This window comes from Cricetulus griseus (genome assembly GCF_003668045.3).
Source record: "Cricetulus griseus strain 17A/GY chromosome 1 unlocalized genomic scaffold, alternate assembly CriGri-PICRH-1.0 chr1_1, whole genome shotgun sequence".
In the NCBI taxonomy this organism is placed as follows: domain Eukaryota; kingdom Metazoa; phylum Chordata; class Mammalia; order Rodentia; family Cricetidae; genus Cricetulus; species Cricetulus griseus.
This window is the reverse complement of record NW_023276807.1, coordinates 274,146,624-274,160,003: the sequence shown is the minus strand read 5'-3', so window position 1 is coordinate 274,160,003 and position 13,380 is coordinate 274,146,624. Positions and strand designations below refer to the sequence as shown.

At 37.2% G+C, this 13,380-nt stretch overlaps 1 protein-coding gene and 1 pseudogene across 2 annotated transcripts in view; one reads left to right on the top strand and one right to left on the bottom strand.

Annotated features, from left to right (window-relative positions):
- Nucleotides 1–13,380, top strand: part of Fgf14 (fibroblast growth factor 14) — a 585,881-nt gene that overhangs the window by 112,282 nt on the left and 460,219 nt on the right. The gene's annotated exons all lie outside the window — the stretch shown is intronic.
- The window catches only part of LOC100762922, a 130,938-nt pseudogene that overhangs the window by 110,915 nt on the left and 6,643 nt on the right, over nucleotides 1–13,380 (bottom strand).

Below are 13,380 nucleotides of genomic sequence, written 5' to 3'. Positions count from 1 at the left end.
CTTTTTGAAGATAACTTGAAATGAGTCAATTACTTAAGCAAAAGACATCTATAGATTAGTGAAGATAAAAGCTATAGAAAAATTAGTGTTTTAAGGACATTTGTAATTATATTTTTAGACTTAAACCACTTTAACTTTTAGGATGAAAATACAAAAACAGAGTTTGTTTTATACCAATCATTGCTCTATGTGTTGTGGTGACATATTTATTGCCCTCATGCTTCTTAGCAGATAGAAGGCACAGAAAGAAGATACCATTTGATAGCGGTTGTGCACATAGTTGTGAGAATGCCACAAATTGGAAGAAAAGAAGCATAGTACTCAATGTTAGAAAACAATTAATTTAGAAAGATGCCACTAATAGTCAAAGAGAAAAAAAACTAGTTTGTCAACTGGAAGAAAATGAGAAAAGATGTTAAGGAACAACACAGGGCTTGCTGTGGGACTTGACGCTAGGTTTTTACAATTGGCACTTGTGTCTTTTAAAGATATGAGATAATCCATTGCTAAAATGGAAATATTTTAGACATGGATGCTCTATTATTATAATTATTCCTATTATTATAATTATTCCAAATGTATAACTTAATATTCTAGAGAAAGCCTTACAGAAACTAAAAAAAATTAAACAGGGCCAGAGGGACCTATCGTTCCAGAAAAATTAATTACTGAAAATGAGTAGGAAGGACAGTTGATAGTGTCTGAATACCTTTCACTGATTTGAGCATGTGATTTGGGTCAATTCCTTCATAGATTTTTAATTAAAGAACCCATTTCTGTAATGATTACATAAAAATTTATTTGTACCAGTTATTTAATTGCATGATGTTTGTGAATGTTATATGTTTACCTTTCCATAGTTTAGGTACCAACATGTATATTTTTACTCCCAAGTACTCATGAAAAATTATTGTACCTATGACAGGTTGCATGATCCTCTCCTCAACGCACTCAATTTGTGTGTTATTGTATCCTGTGATATTTTTAATCAAGTGTGGTTGGTTCCAAGCTGTTATAAGCAGTAGATGCCAAAAATATTCATTATAACAATTCTCAGCATGTGAGTGAAAGCACTGCAAATCATAGGGGCAGAATTTACAACCATTGTCTGTTCTCTTTTGCATGTTATGTAGCTAAAAGAATGTAAGACAGAAGAGGATTTGCTAGAAAATAACATGGAGGGAGATGTGGTGAAACATGAGATTGTTTTGTGACAGTTTTGAATAATTGGGTTCTGAATTGAAGTTATCTTCTCAGAAACTTTTGCTCTTTCCCTGAATGCTTTTCAAACAGTAGTGTTTTTATTTATTTATTTATTTATTTATTTATTTATTTATTTATTTATCTTCATGAAAGAGCCAGAATGTGAAAGGCGAAGCCTGGGATACCTTATACTCAGCCCTGCTGGATTCCTATTTCCAGAAGCACAGATGTAGTACTCATGGTAGCTAGAAGAACAAACATTTTATTTGTGACAAATTAATAAGCAAATTGGTCATCTTTGTGTTGAGCTTGCAACTATTGGCCACTTTCATATAAATTAATTCAATTTACAACATAAGCTAGACTTGGAGGCCAACTGACAAGATGCCAGAAAAAATGTCACCAAAAAAGCCTTCAGTGACAATTTTGGATATTGAATTTTCACTGTTACCAGTTTTGTCTGGAGGAAAAAAAAACCCAAAGAGCCTTTTGGTCTGGGATAGGGGTTAGGATGGAATAACAAAGACTGTAAAAGTAAAGCTAATGAGAAACAGAACACATTTTTTTCTTCTTTTTTTTTTTTTTTTTCTGCCTGACAATTGTGTGTTCCTAATGATATTGCTTCCTTTTTTCACTAATTCTGGAGATAGGGAGCAAAGCGCTGTTACATATGTCAATTAAAAAGCATGAACTCAGCTACCCAGCTCTCTGCTTGCCATCTTTGACCTCACCTGCCTTTTCTTGATTGTGTGGTTTGGCTCCAGCATCTCCAACAGTGTCCATCTGGAGATGTATTTATCTGGCTGGGTGTTAAGCCCATGGTGTTTGGTGAAGTGGCTCCTTGATTGGTTGATAAAATGTTGCTGACTTTGCCTTAGACATTACAAAGTCTTACCAAAACCAAGACGAAAACTAAGAATTTTATTAGGCATATTTATTAGGTACTTAGTAGGTAGCCTTTAATAAGTCCTTTCTGAATTAAGACCCTAAAACAAGACAAAGTACAAATTTAAATAATTTCATAATCATATCTTTATAAATTTATATGATTTAGACTTTAGTTTCCAACTGCATTTGAAATTCTAAAAGGTAGTTACCAAAGATTTACCTTCAAGAAAAATATCCCATTAAATTCTGTTGCTTTTAGAAATGCTCAGAAATTTACCAATTTATTTATTTATGTTCTAGTGTTTCATTCCATATTGTTTTAGAGTATTAGGAGAGGTTTGCATGTGAACTGTGGCTTCATTCTAAAGTCTGTAGACTTTCTACCATGGAATGTTAGTGAGACATTTTCAAAACTCCAAGAATATCTGAAATGACAGAAGAAAGGAAACAGAAATATTCTGTTGACCATTGATTCATGTGAAGTAATCACAAGCAAGGAAGAATGACAGAGCTCTGCGGTTCTGGTCAGCTGGCTGGCCCTTCTACAGCGGGAGGCCAGATTGCCCACAAGTCCAGCCTAAAGTCAGGCAACTGACTTAACTGGCAGCATTAACATGCTGACTCACTGCACCAGCTCTGAAACATTTCTCTCATCTTTTAAATGTTTCCAAATTTGGTATGCAGAGATGTAGAGACAGCAGAGGGAGCATCAAACAGGCAGGCAAGAGGGGCAATGCCACCACGGTTTCATTCCAGTGGTCAAAACCAGAAAATCATCTTCCAGGGACCTGATGTATTCTGTCAGGGGCCCGGCAGCTGCCAGTGTCTGATCTATGACCCCCCCTCCCCAACCCCTAGCCTCATTCTTAGCATCCCATTTATTAATTTTAAATCCTTGCAAACCCATTGCTTCCATGGAGTATTTCAGCTTGGTGGATGTTGGCTTTCCTAGAGCTGAAACAATTTATGTATCAATCCATATATTTTAATTTGTATGAATTTATTTGTTATGTTGGTGAATGGTAAACTCATAGATAAAATGGGGGAAAAATAAGCTTCTTTGAGCTTTCCTCAATGCAGCCATGAAAACTTAGACAACCTCCTGAACATACTGTCAAATTATACTTTGCATTTAGAATCTAAAATATAATTTCCTTGAACTGAAAGCAGATCAAACTCCAGGCAAGATAGAGTGATATTTCTAAAGACAGTTTAGAAAGAAGAACATGTTTAGTTTTACTTTGTGGATGATACTTTACTTGGACCATGGATAATTTAACTTGTTATTTTGTGCTAGTTAGTAAATAATTTTGTTTGTAGCTGAAAGACAAAACTTGTATCAATTGTGCTTTGTAGGGAAGCATTTTTTCACTGCTGTTAGAGGCTTACACACAAAAATTTATACAACTCACTACTTACAAAATGAACATTACTCAATTTCAATGTTTTCTTTAAGTTTTATTTCTTAACATGAAAGTGGTAAGTGAAAAGAAATAACAGTTTTAAATGCTATGGGTTTGGGCTTGGAAGATGATTCACTAGGTAAAATGCTTGCTGCACAAACATATGAAATTGAGTTCAAATGTCCAGAACTTAAGTAAAGCCTGACTTAGTATGGCATGCCTGTGATTCCAGTGGTATTGTGCTCCTGAGGTGAGAAACAGAGAAGACAATTTCCTGGAATTCGTGGATCACTAGCCTTGCTTATTCAATGATGAACAAGAGACTTGTTGAAAAACAGGTAAATGATGAGGATCAACACCTGGAATTGTCTTTTGACCTCCATACAAGCACCATGGCTGAAAGCCTCCTGAGTTTGGGTGGCAGCTGGCAGCTGAAGACTGTTTAGAAAAGCTACAAATGAAAAATCCCACAGTTGCTCAAAGATTTGAGAAGAAAACCTAACCAGTCTGGCAGGGACTCAGGCTGGAAAGGCTCAGTCAGGAGTACTACCTGCAGGTTAGACTTGGGCCTGGGCTGGCAGCCTCAAAGCCACTTTTTCGTGAATTGGTACTTTAACATTGGGTACCAATTGTAACATAAAAAATAAATGAATAAATGACCCAGAGACTGATATTGGGGTTCAAGCTTCAAGCTGAGGATCAGTAAAGCAAAGCAACCTGCCACTAGCTCTTACCTCTGCCTCAGGCTGAAAGGGCTGTGTCCTGTCCTTAGCATGGTTAGAGAATCCTGAAACTCTGTCTTTGGATGCTCTTCTGTATATATATTTCTCTTATTGGTTGATGAATAAAACACTGTTTGGCCAATAGCAAGGCGGAATGCATAGGCGGGGCTAGCAGAAGGGGAGAATTCTGGGGAGAGGAGGCAGAGAGAGACCTCTAAGAAATGCCATGTAGCCACCAAAGGAGTAACAGGTCTGGGCATTCTCTGGTAAACCAAGACCACATGAAAATACATAGATTAATAGTTATGGGTTAATAATTAAGAGAGAAGTACCCAGTAAGAAGTCTAGCCATCCGTCAACAATTTTATAATTAATATAGCATCCATGTGTTAGTGGGCCAAAAGGGCTATGGGACCAGGAGGGACAGAAACTTCCACACACATAAAAGTGTGTGTCTATAAAATAAATGAATCTAACTTTTACATCTCTCAAATCCTGGGATTAAGGACATGTGGTCCCAGGTGCTGAGATCATCTTTGTGTAGATCTGGAATTGTCTTTTGACCTCCATACAAGCACCATGGCTGAAAAGTCTCCTGAGTTTGGGTGGCAGCTGAAGACTGTTTAGAAAAGCTACAAATGAAATCATTTTCTCTTTAGTACTGGATCAATTTTGTGTAGATCTGGGTGACCTTGGACTCACAGAGATCCATCTACCTCTTAATCCTGAGTTTTAGTATTAGTATTAAAGGTGTGTTCCATCTCCTAGCTTCTGGCTGCTGGAATTAAATGTGTGTGCCTGGCTTCTATGGCTTGTAGCTGACTTTGTTTAATAAATAATATATCACCACATATTCCTGTACTAAACACACACACACACACACACACACACACACACACACACACACACACGAGAGAAGAGAGAGAGAGAGAGAGAGAGAGAGAGAGAGAGAGAGAGAGAGAGAGAGAAGAGAGAGATTTAAAAATGCAAAATGATCTGGATTTTCTAGGTTCTATAAAATGTGCAACATTGTATATCCCTCTAAAGAACAAGGTCAGCGTAGGTTTACACTGATTCATAGTGTCATGATCACAAAAGGAGGCGGAGTCTCTGTGGCAATCTGGTGTGTCAATTTGAAGATGTAGTAGAAGTATCAAGGGGTGGTGATAACCTCACAGATTGAAAATAACTATGTGATTTAAAGGAATGATTGCGGAGGTATAAGACAATAAAACCTTTCTGGGAGAGGGTAACCCTGGCCTTAGATGCCTGCTCAAGGTTATAGCCTGTTATTCAGTCCAGACTTCAGTTGTAGTCTCCAGCCAAATCTTACCAGTTAAGAGGAATACCATACTCTTTGGAGGTATGGCTTCAGACACAGTACTAGAATGTAATTGGGAAACTGAAAGATGTCATCAGAACAAGTAGCTCAGACTACAGAACCCAAATGAGCTGCTTCTCTCAACAACAGATGCTGATGACTGTTTTGGTCAAAGGCTGTGCTTGCCAGGCAGTGAGGACAATTTTAACAATGTACTGTGGGCATCTTTCCATTTTTTTCAGTCTGCTGGGGCTGCAATCAAACTATCATAAACTGGATATTTAATAAAGAGAAAAGAAATTTATTTTTTGTATTTCTGGATACCAAGATATTGAAGATCAGTCAGGGCACCAGCAGCCTGAAGCCAAGGCTCCCTTGGGGCTCACAGAGGATGCCTTATTTTGTATTCTGATGTAGCTGGAGGAACCACTATTCAATAGCTGCCTGATATTTCTTTAATATAAGACTAATCTTATTAATGAATCTCAAATCTCATGACCTAATCACGTTCCATAAGCTCCATCTTTTGATACTACCACCTTGTAGGTTTGGATTTTAACATAATTAGAGGGGTATAAACATTCCTTCCATGTATCATTTAACTTATTTTTCTAGGCTTTCCTTTGACAACTAAATTACTTTTGAATATCCTGAAGTTAATGGAAATAACCAACACTATTTAAGGCTGATATGATTTTGATTTCAGTATGATTTGGGAGATGATAGATAGATAGATGATAGATAGATAGACAGATAGATAGATGATAGAAACAATGACAAATGTACTCAAACACAAGTAAGTTACCTTTTATATTAAGGAAACCATAAAGAGCAGTGTTTCATCTAGTAAATATGGTCTGGTGCCTACAATGTATATGGTAGGCCTGAACCTACATTCCAGAAAAGGATGAAAAGGAGCCTTTTCTATTGTGCCTTAGATGGGTTAGTGCAGGGATTAGCAAACTATGCCACCTAATTCTCTATAGCCCACAAGTTAAGCATGAAAAAACTGACTAATATTTTGGTAGATAACCAATTATATAAATTTAACTTAGATATATAGACACTGAGATTAAAAATTTTAGTAGAATACAGTCATGCTTCATTAGTATGCATTGCCTGTGAGCATTTCATGTTATGGTGGCCAATTTAGTTTCCACTATGGAACTGTTGTCATACAAAAATATGATATTTATTATCAGCTGGTTTTGCTCAAAAAGCTTGAAATAGGTTTTTTTGTTTGTTTGTTTGTGTTTTTGCCAGTGTATAGACTTAATTACATAGGTGCATTGCTTTTAAAGTGAGCCAGTTTTACATAGAATTAGCCACAATAGTACTAGAAGTTACACTGAGTGAGGATAGATGACAAATGAAGGGAAATACAAGCCTTGGATGGGTCACATCATTCACTTGGCCTTGAGTTCAAGTGGCCTGACACACTGAAATTCATATGGACATCACAAAAATAGGGTGAGGAGGGATGCTCCTCTTTTTTCTTTTCTCAAACCTGTGTTACAGGTGCCTGCTTCTGCAGCCTCCTCAGAGCCCCCAAATAAACACAGAAGACATATTAATTATAATACTAGGTTATAAGGCTAGGGTTTCTTATTGGCTAACTCTGTCTTAACTGTTGACCCATTTCTATCAAAGTATTTCCACGTGGTCTTATCTTACCTGAGAAAGAGGTCCACTTGTCTCACGTCCTACATGGTGACTGACAGTGCCTGGGTTTCCGAGAATCCTACTTGTCTCCTAGTCCCACCTATCATCCTGCCTCATTGGCCACAGTGCTTTATTCATGAACCAATAAGAGAAACATAAGTACAGAAGTCATCCCTATCAAACCTCAATCCTGATTAGCCTTCTGAGTATGGCAAAGGGCTCTCCAGTTTCTGTTGCAATTGAGCATAAAAGATAAACAAATGATGGCTGAAGGGGAAAGGGATTCACACCACTCTTCTCACACACTATTTTTGACATCTGATCCACCAATTACTTAATTGTTTTTAATGTGGATCATTATAAAATAGCTTCTCTGTGGAGTCTGAGTATGACTTTAGTTTCTCCTCTGGTTATACTGGGTCAGTTCTAACTGGTCTGATGGAATCCTAGCATCCCCTCCTTCTTCACTCCCATGTTCTGCCTCAGATGAAACAGCAGTTCTCTCTGAGGGCCCTAGCCATACTGGGACCGGAGCCTTAAATGCCATCATTGCTCACCAGCATGGGCTATCGGAGGGCCGTCCTAGTGAGACTGTATAGCAGCAGTTCCATAGATGTACACTTAACTCCCTATTGCAATGGGTTTTTTTTTGGGGGGGGCAGAAGCTATTAAACAGGTGGGCACACTTGGTAACTTGGTGTGGCCTAATTCCTGGGAAAGAAGGATGAGCAAGAGAAGTGCTGTGCTTGGAAAGACTACAGCACTATGGCCACTAACACCTTATTTATTTTTTGTGGCTTCAAAGATACAATACTCAAAGTGTGGAGAACAAATTGTAATTGGTCATGCTGTTGAGGGGTTCTTCACTGATTTCAATTACTCTGTTGTCGACAATCATAATGTTTCATTACAGCAATAGAAACATTGACCAAGACAATAGCCATCATTACTAAAACTCAGAAATTACAACTATTGCCAACAATGGATCAAAAACAGGAGGGCTGACCAGGGTGAAAGGCGTTCTCACCAGGCTTGAGAAAAGAATATGCTTGTCTTTTCTCAAAGAACTTCTAGGGAGTATACCCAAACTTAAATATTGTAGATATCTTCGTCTTCAAGAGGAAAGGAATATTTTGTGGAAGAAATATCTGATCGTTCTCATGTGATGGGTAAGCTTTAAGTGTCAGGGAGTCTTTCCTAAGGGAAGACAGTGATGGGGAAAGTGATGCTGATGTGTAAGTGTTCTGTGTCCAATCATGAGAACAGGTGAGGATTTGCCTGGTGGAAGTATACAGTAACTTATTAGCAACCCAAGTCTCTCAAATCAGAAGTATCTATGGATGAGATTACATCCCCTGAGCTATGGGACCTATATTGATTTCAGTCAGAGCATATTCTTGGAATCTCATATCAGTGGCTCAAGGACATTTGCTCAAATTAGTTTTATACCTCTTGAATACTCTTTTGTCATGGGCTCTATTGCACTAAGGGTGCTCTCTACTCAGCCCTTGTCACTGGTCCCCCCTAAATTTTACTATAGTCTCTTAGTCTCTGTAACTATACAACCTTTTTTTTTCATTACTAGTTGATATAATCAAGTGATACCTGTTTCTGCCTCCATATACATTGACGGATTTGAGGAAAATAGTGTCTATCTCTTTGAGGGATGTGTTTAGGATATTTAGAACATTGACAGATACTAATTAAGTGCTAAGAAATATTTAAAATGACTGAAGTATTATTTTGATTCATTTACAAGCATTTGGCTTTATTATGAACCGACTCAGCAAGCCTAAAAGAATAGAGCTTGTGGAGGAGAATCATTAGAAATTCTAAGATCATGATCTCTCAAATAGTTTAAAGTCAACTTAGGGAATAAAGATTGAGTGGTCTTTACTCTCTGTGTATCCTCCCAGGGTAGTAAAGAAGCAGACTTAATGTTGGTGTGATAAAGGGCTAGCTGGCATTCTTTCTACCCACTGTAAGTTCATTCTGATTTCTTAAATCCACACATGCAAATCACTACAATAAAGTTATTTGCTATAATTTTTATTATCTCCAGAAATACAGCTATCAGAAATACATTTCACACTCTGGACTCTGTCCTTAATGAAATAATGAAATCCTCCTTGACAGAGCACAGGAGAGAACAGAACTAGCATGTGGTCTAAAAACATCCATCAAATTACTATGGAGCTTTGAATGCCTCCATGGCTCCAAAAAATCCTTTGACATTAGGATGGTATAACAAGATAGGTTCCTATAATAATTTCTAAATGAATAAACATAATATATGCGATCTGTTCTTTATCTTTTTATTTTTTATGCTTTTGGCAACTCATTTTCCCTTCATTTTATAAAATATTTGATAATATACAAGGCTCAAGCAAGGAGATATTTAAGAAGGATGAGGGAGTTTAAGAGAGTCAGAAGGCGCAGACTCAAATGTTGATTTCTGTGCCTTCAGAAGTAATGGTTGTATTAGTGCTTGCTTCACTGATAAGTTGTTGAGAGATTCAATTATCTTGTGTGGCTTCATTTGTATTAAAACTATCAATAAGTGTTTGATATTCCAACTCTAATGATTCGGTTTTGATGCTATTATTCTATAGATGACTCACTAAATGTGTTTCTGTACTTACACTAAATGAATGGAGTTGTATTTAATTTTTAAAATGTTCACACTGAATCAATATCAAAACTCAATTTCTTCTAATTTGAAAGCAAAACATTTCACAAAGGATCTAGACCAGAGTTTATTGTTTCTGGGGAAACTGCAGCTAGATGACCTTTTCATCTGCAAAGGTCATATTTAAGCAAAAATACAGTTTTCTCATGGGTTTTCCTTTTAAGCCTGGCTGTATTTAGAACCTCACTAGTTTCTGTCCTGTTAGTACGTTTGTAGCCACACTTAGACAGCACATGAACTGAGATCTGAGTTCGCAGTTCTTCATGAAGCAGTTGCAAATAAACTCAAATGGTCCTAGGAGGCCATATGGTTATTCTTTCTATACATTTTATTCTATTTTTAGTTCTCATCAAGGGGCTTCACTGTGACATTTTAATTCTCTCTCTCTCTCTCTCTCTCTCTCTCTCACACACACACACACACATTCTACCTTGTTTTTATTCAACTCTCCCACTGTTCTGTCCCACTTACTCTCTCCACCTCTTGCTGTCCTTGCTGGTTCCATTCCCCTCTCCATGTCATATATCCTTCTGATGACATGTCATACATTCTATTACTACCTCTTATTCCTTTTTCTCCCTTCCTTTAGAGCTCTTTAATCCCTTCTCATAGCTCCCATTCCACTTTAATGTTGAACATTTACATATACATACAAATGTATATGTACACATTTAATGCATTATACACACATATAAATGTATACACTTATAAACTTAAATCAATATTCTGCTCATGAGGAGAAAACAATGTTTTTCCATATGAATCTGGGTTTCCCCCTATAATATAATGATATCAATTCTACCTATTTTCTGCAAATTGCATACTTTAATTTTCTTTACAGCTGAATGAAATTTCATTGTGTAGATATATGACATTTTTGTTAACCATTCATCAGTTGATAGACATCTAGGCCTATTTCACTTCATGGAAATTGCATGCTGTGGTTAACACCTGTAATCACTTCACTGAGGAGGTGGAGGAAAGATGATGGTTGAAAGTTTGCACTAAATAGTGAGTTCTAAGCCTGCCTAAGCTACAGAGTGAGACTCTGTGCAAAAAAATTAAAATGATGCAAATCACTATTCTTTATCACTGATGTGAGATATGGAATGTGGAGAGAGGCTCTGTGCATCTGGGTTTACATGTGCCAGACCTGTTTTCTTGGCTTTTAGAGAGAGCCAGAGTATAAGATTGTCCTAGAAACTTCTGTGGAAATGGAAAAGCTACCCACTTAAAACAATGCTTATCAACACTCCACTGGCAATCCTGTGTCTACAACACCCATCATTTACTACATTTTCATCAAACATATGGACATTGGTAAGGTCAGCTAGAGTAATGCTACCTCCTTACAGATAAACATAAGGGGCAGCCGTGAATGTCCACATACTACATGCTGACATTGCATTCTTCTGGTTAAACCCCAAAGTGCTACTGCAAGCGGCACCTGTTATTTATATTCAACAGAGGGAGAATATGTGGAGATGGAGAAACAAAAAGATTAGATAATGTTATACTGCTGGCAAATAGCAGACCTGAGATTAGCATTAAGGAATGAAATAAATAATCAAATATCATTAAGATCTTCCTTTTGAGGATATAGATTAGTAAAACAAAATTATAGTTGTATTTTCTCAGGGTAGGATGTCTGAAGTGGTTTGGAGGGCACATTGAGTGTCTAATGTCAGTCCTTGGAAATTACATTTTAAAATAAGATTTTAAAAATGCTTAAATGGTTGGAATCCATGCTTCTCTGAGAGATGCAGAAAAAGAGGAAATAGGTAAGCCTTATCAAGGCTTTGCTTTCTCAGTGTGAGGCTTGGGAGAGGCTTAATAAAGCTTGGTGAGACATTTTCTTCTAGTTCACTTAATGTGTATCCTTCATAGTCTTATTCCCATCTATGAGGATCAAACGGGTATTGTAGCTATTATAGAGAGATAAGAAATTCTTCTTATTTCTCTCTCACTTCATTCATATTATTAGAGGATTTAAACTGAGCACAGGGCCATCTCCTAAATATTTTCATTTCCCAATGTCTCTTGGAGCTAATCATGGCTGTGTAGCCAAGTCACAGACAATAGGATATGTCTGCAAACAGTGTGAACAATGTACAGTAAATTTGCTTCAAACAGAAGGTAGATAGTCCTGTTTCATTAAGTGGAATGTGAGTATGATGGCAGGAACTAGGGCAGGCATCTTGAGACAATGAATACAAATTATCTTGAAGACCTTAGAGTCACAAAATAGAAGGTGCCTAGTCCTCATGATGAAACCATGTGCTAGTCTTCCATGGTTTACACGTGCTGAGAGAAAGAAAACTCCATTCTATCACTGCTTATTGTAGGCAATCTCTAATCTCACCCTTCATATTTATTAAAATATATGACTTAATAGGAGGAATCTGTGAATAAGTATATTTGAAATCATCAAAATAATTAAAATCAGGAAGTTTTACAATGTTTTGTTTTAATTACAGGGTTTCTCTGTGGCTGTCTGCACCACAACTAAGTCTCAGTATTGGGCGAAAGCCTGGGGATTTGGATAAACAAGACACCTGGTCCTTTTCTGAGAGAATGTCTCTAACCTTTATTGTGGAGCAGCCTTATATACAAACTTACAAAAACCCCAAGTGAAGGGTTCACAACAGGATATTGATGCTAGTAGGGTAAGGTCAGGAAAATGGGAGGTACCTGTGGTTATGCTGGAAAACAACTCTTAGAGACCCCATGGGGGCTGGGTCCCAACATCTCCCCCTTCTTTATATAAGAACTATAAGATTTTAACCATTTTATCTTAGTGTGTTACTATAACTATTTATCTTCAACTCCATCAAAGACCATAGAGGAATAATATATAAACTTAACTGACAGAGACATCTTGCTTCCTAGACAGTCACCCAAAGTTTCTTGGTAACGTTGGGGCATCCATCCTTAGCCTAAAGGCCACAATGTGTCTGTCAGACTTCTCAGCAAAGAAGGAAGTTCTAAACTGTCCACCTGCACTGGCAGTTTGTCTGTCACCTTTTTTCTGTGTCCTGTAGAATATCTGGCAGACTCTTCCATGAAGCAGGAACCCTTTAGGCATTTTCCTGTGGGTCCTGCCTGACCATGTTATAAAGCAACAGTCAAACACTTCAGCCAAGAGCAGCTTCTTGCCCAAATCGCTAGTCTTGTCATGTCAAAGGCAAATTCTATAATGAGTTTCTTGGATGCTCATCTTCCTCTCAGATGTCATTGGTGTGCCAGGAGCAGTTGTGTCTCACTGTCAAGAAAAACCCTAAACCATTTAAATGCCATATATTTTATAGGTCTTTTAAAGGTTTGAAGAATATCTATACATCTAGAAAACCTAACTAATATCAATAAATGGAAGATCCATTCCAATACAAAGTATCATTTCTATATCATATTCTTCATTTTTCCTTTAAAAAGTGATTGACTGTGACTATTATCATTTCTAACCAACCAAATTTAAATGAAAACAAATATTTG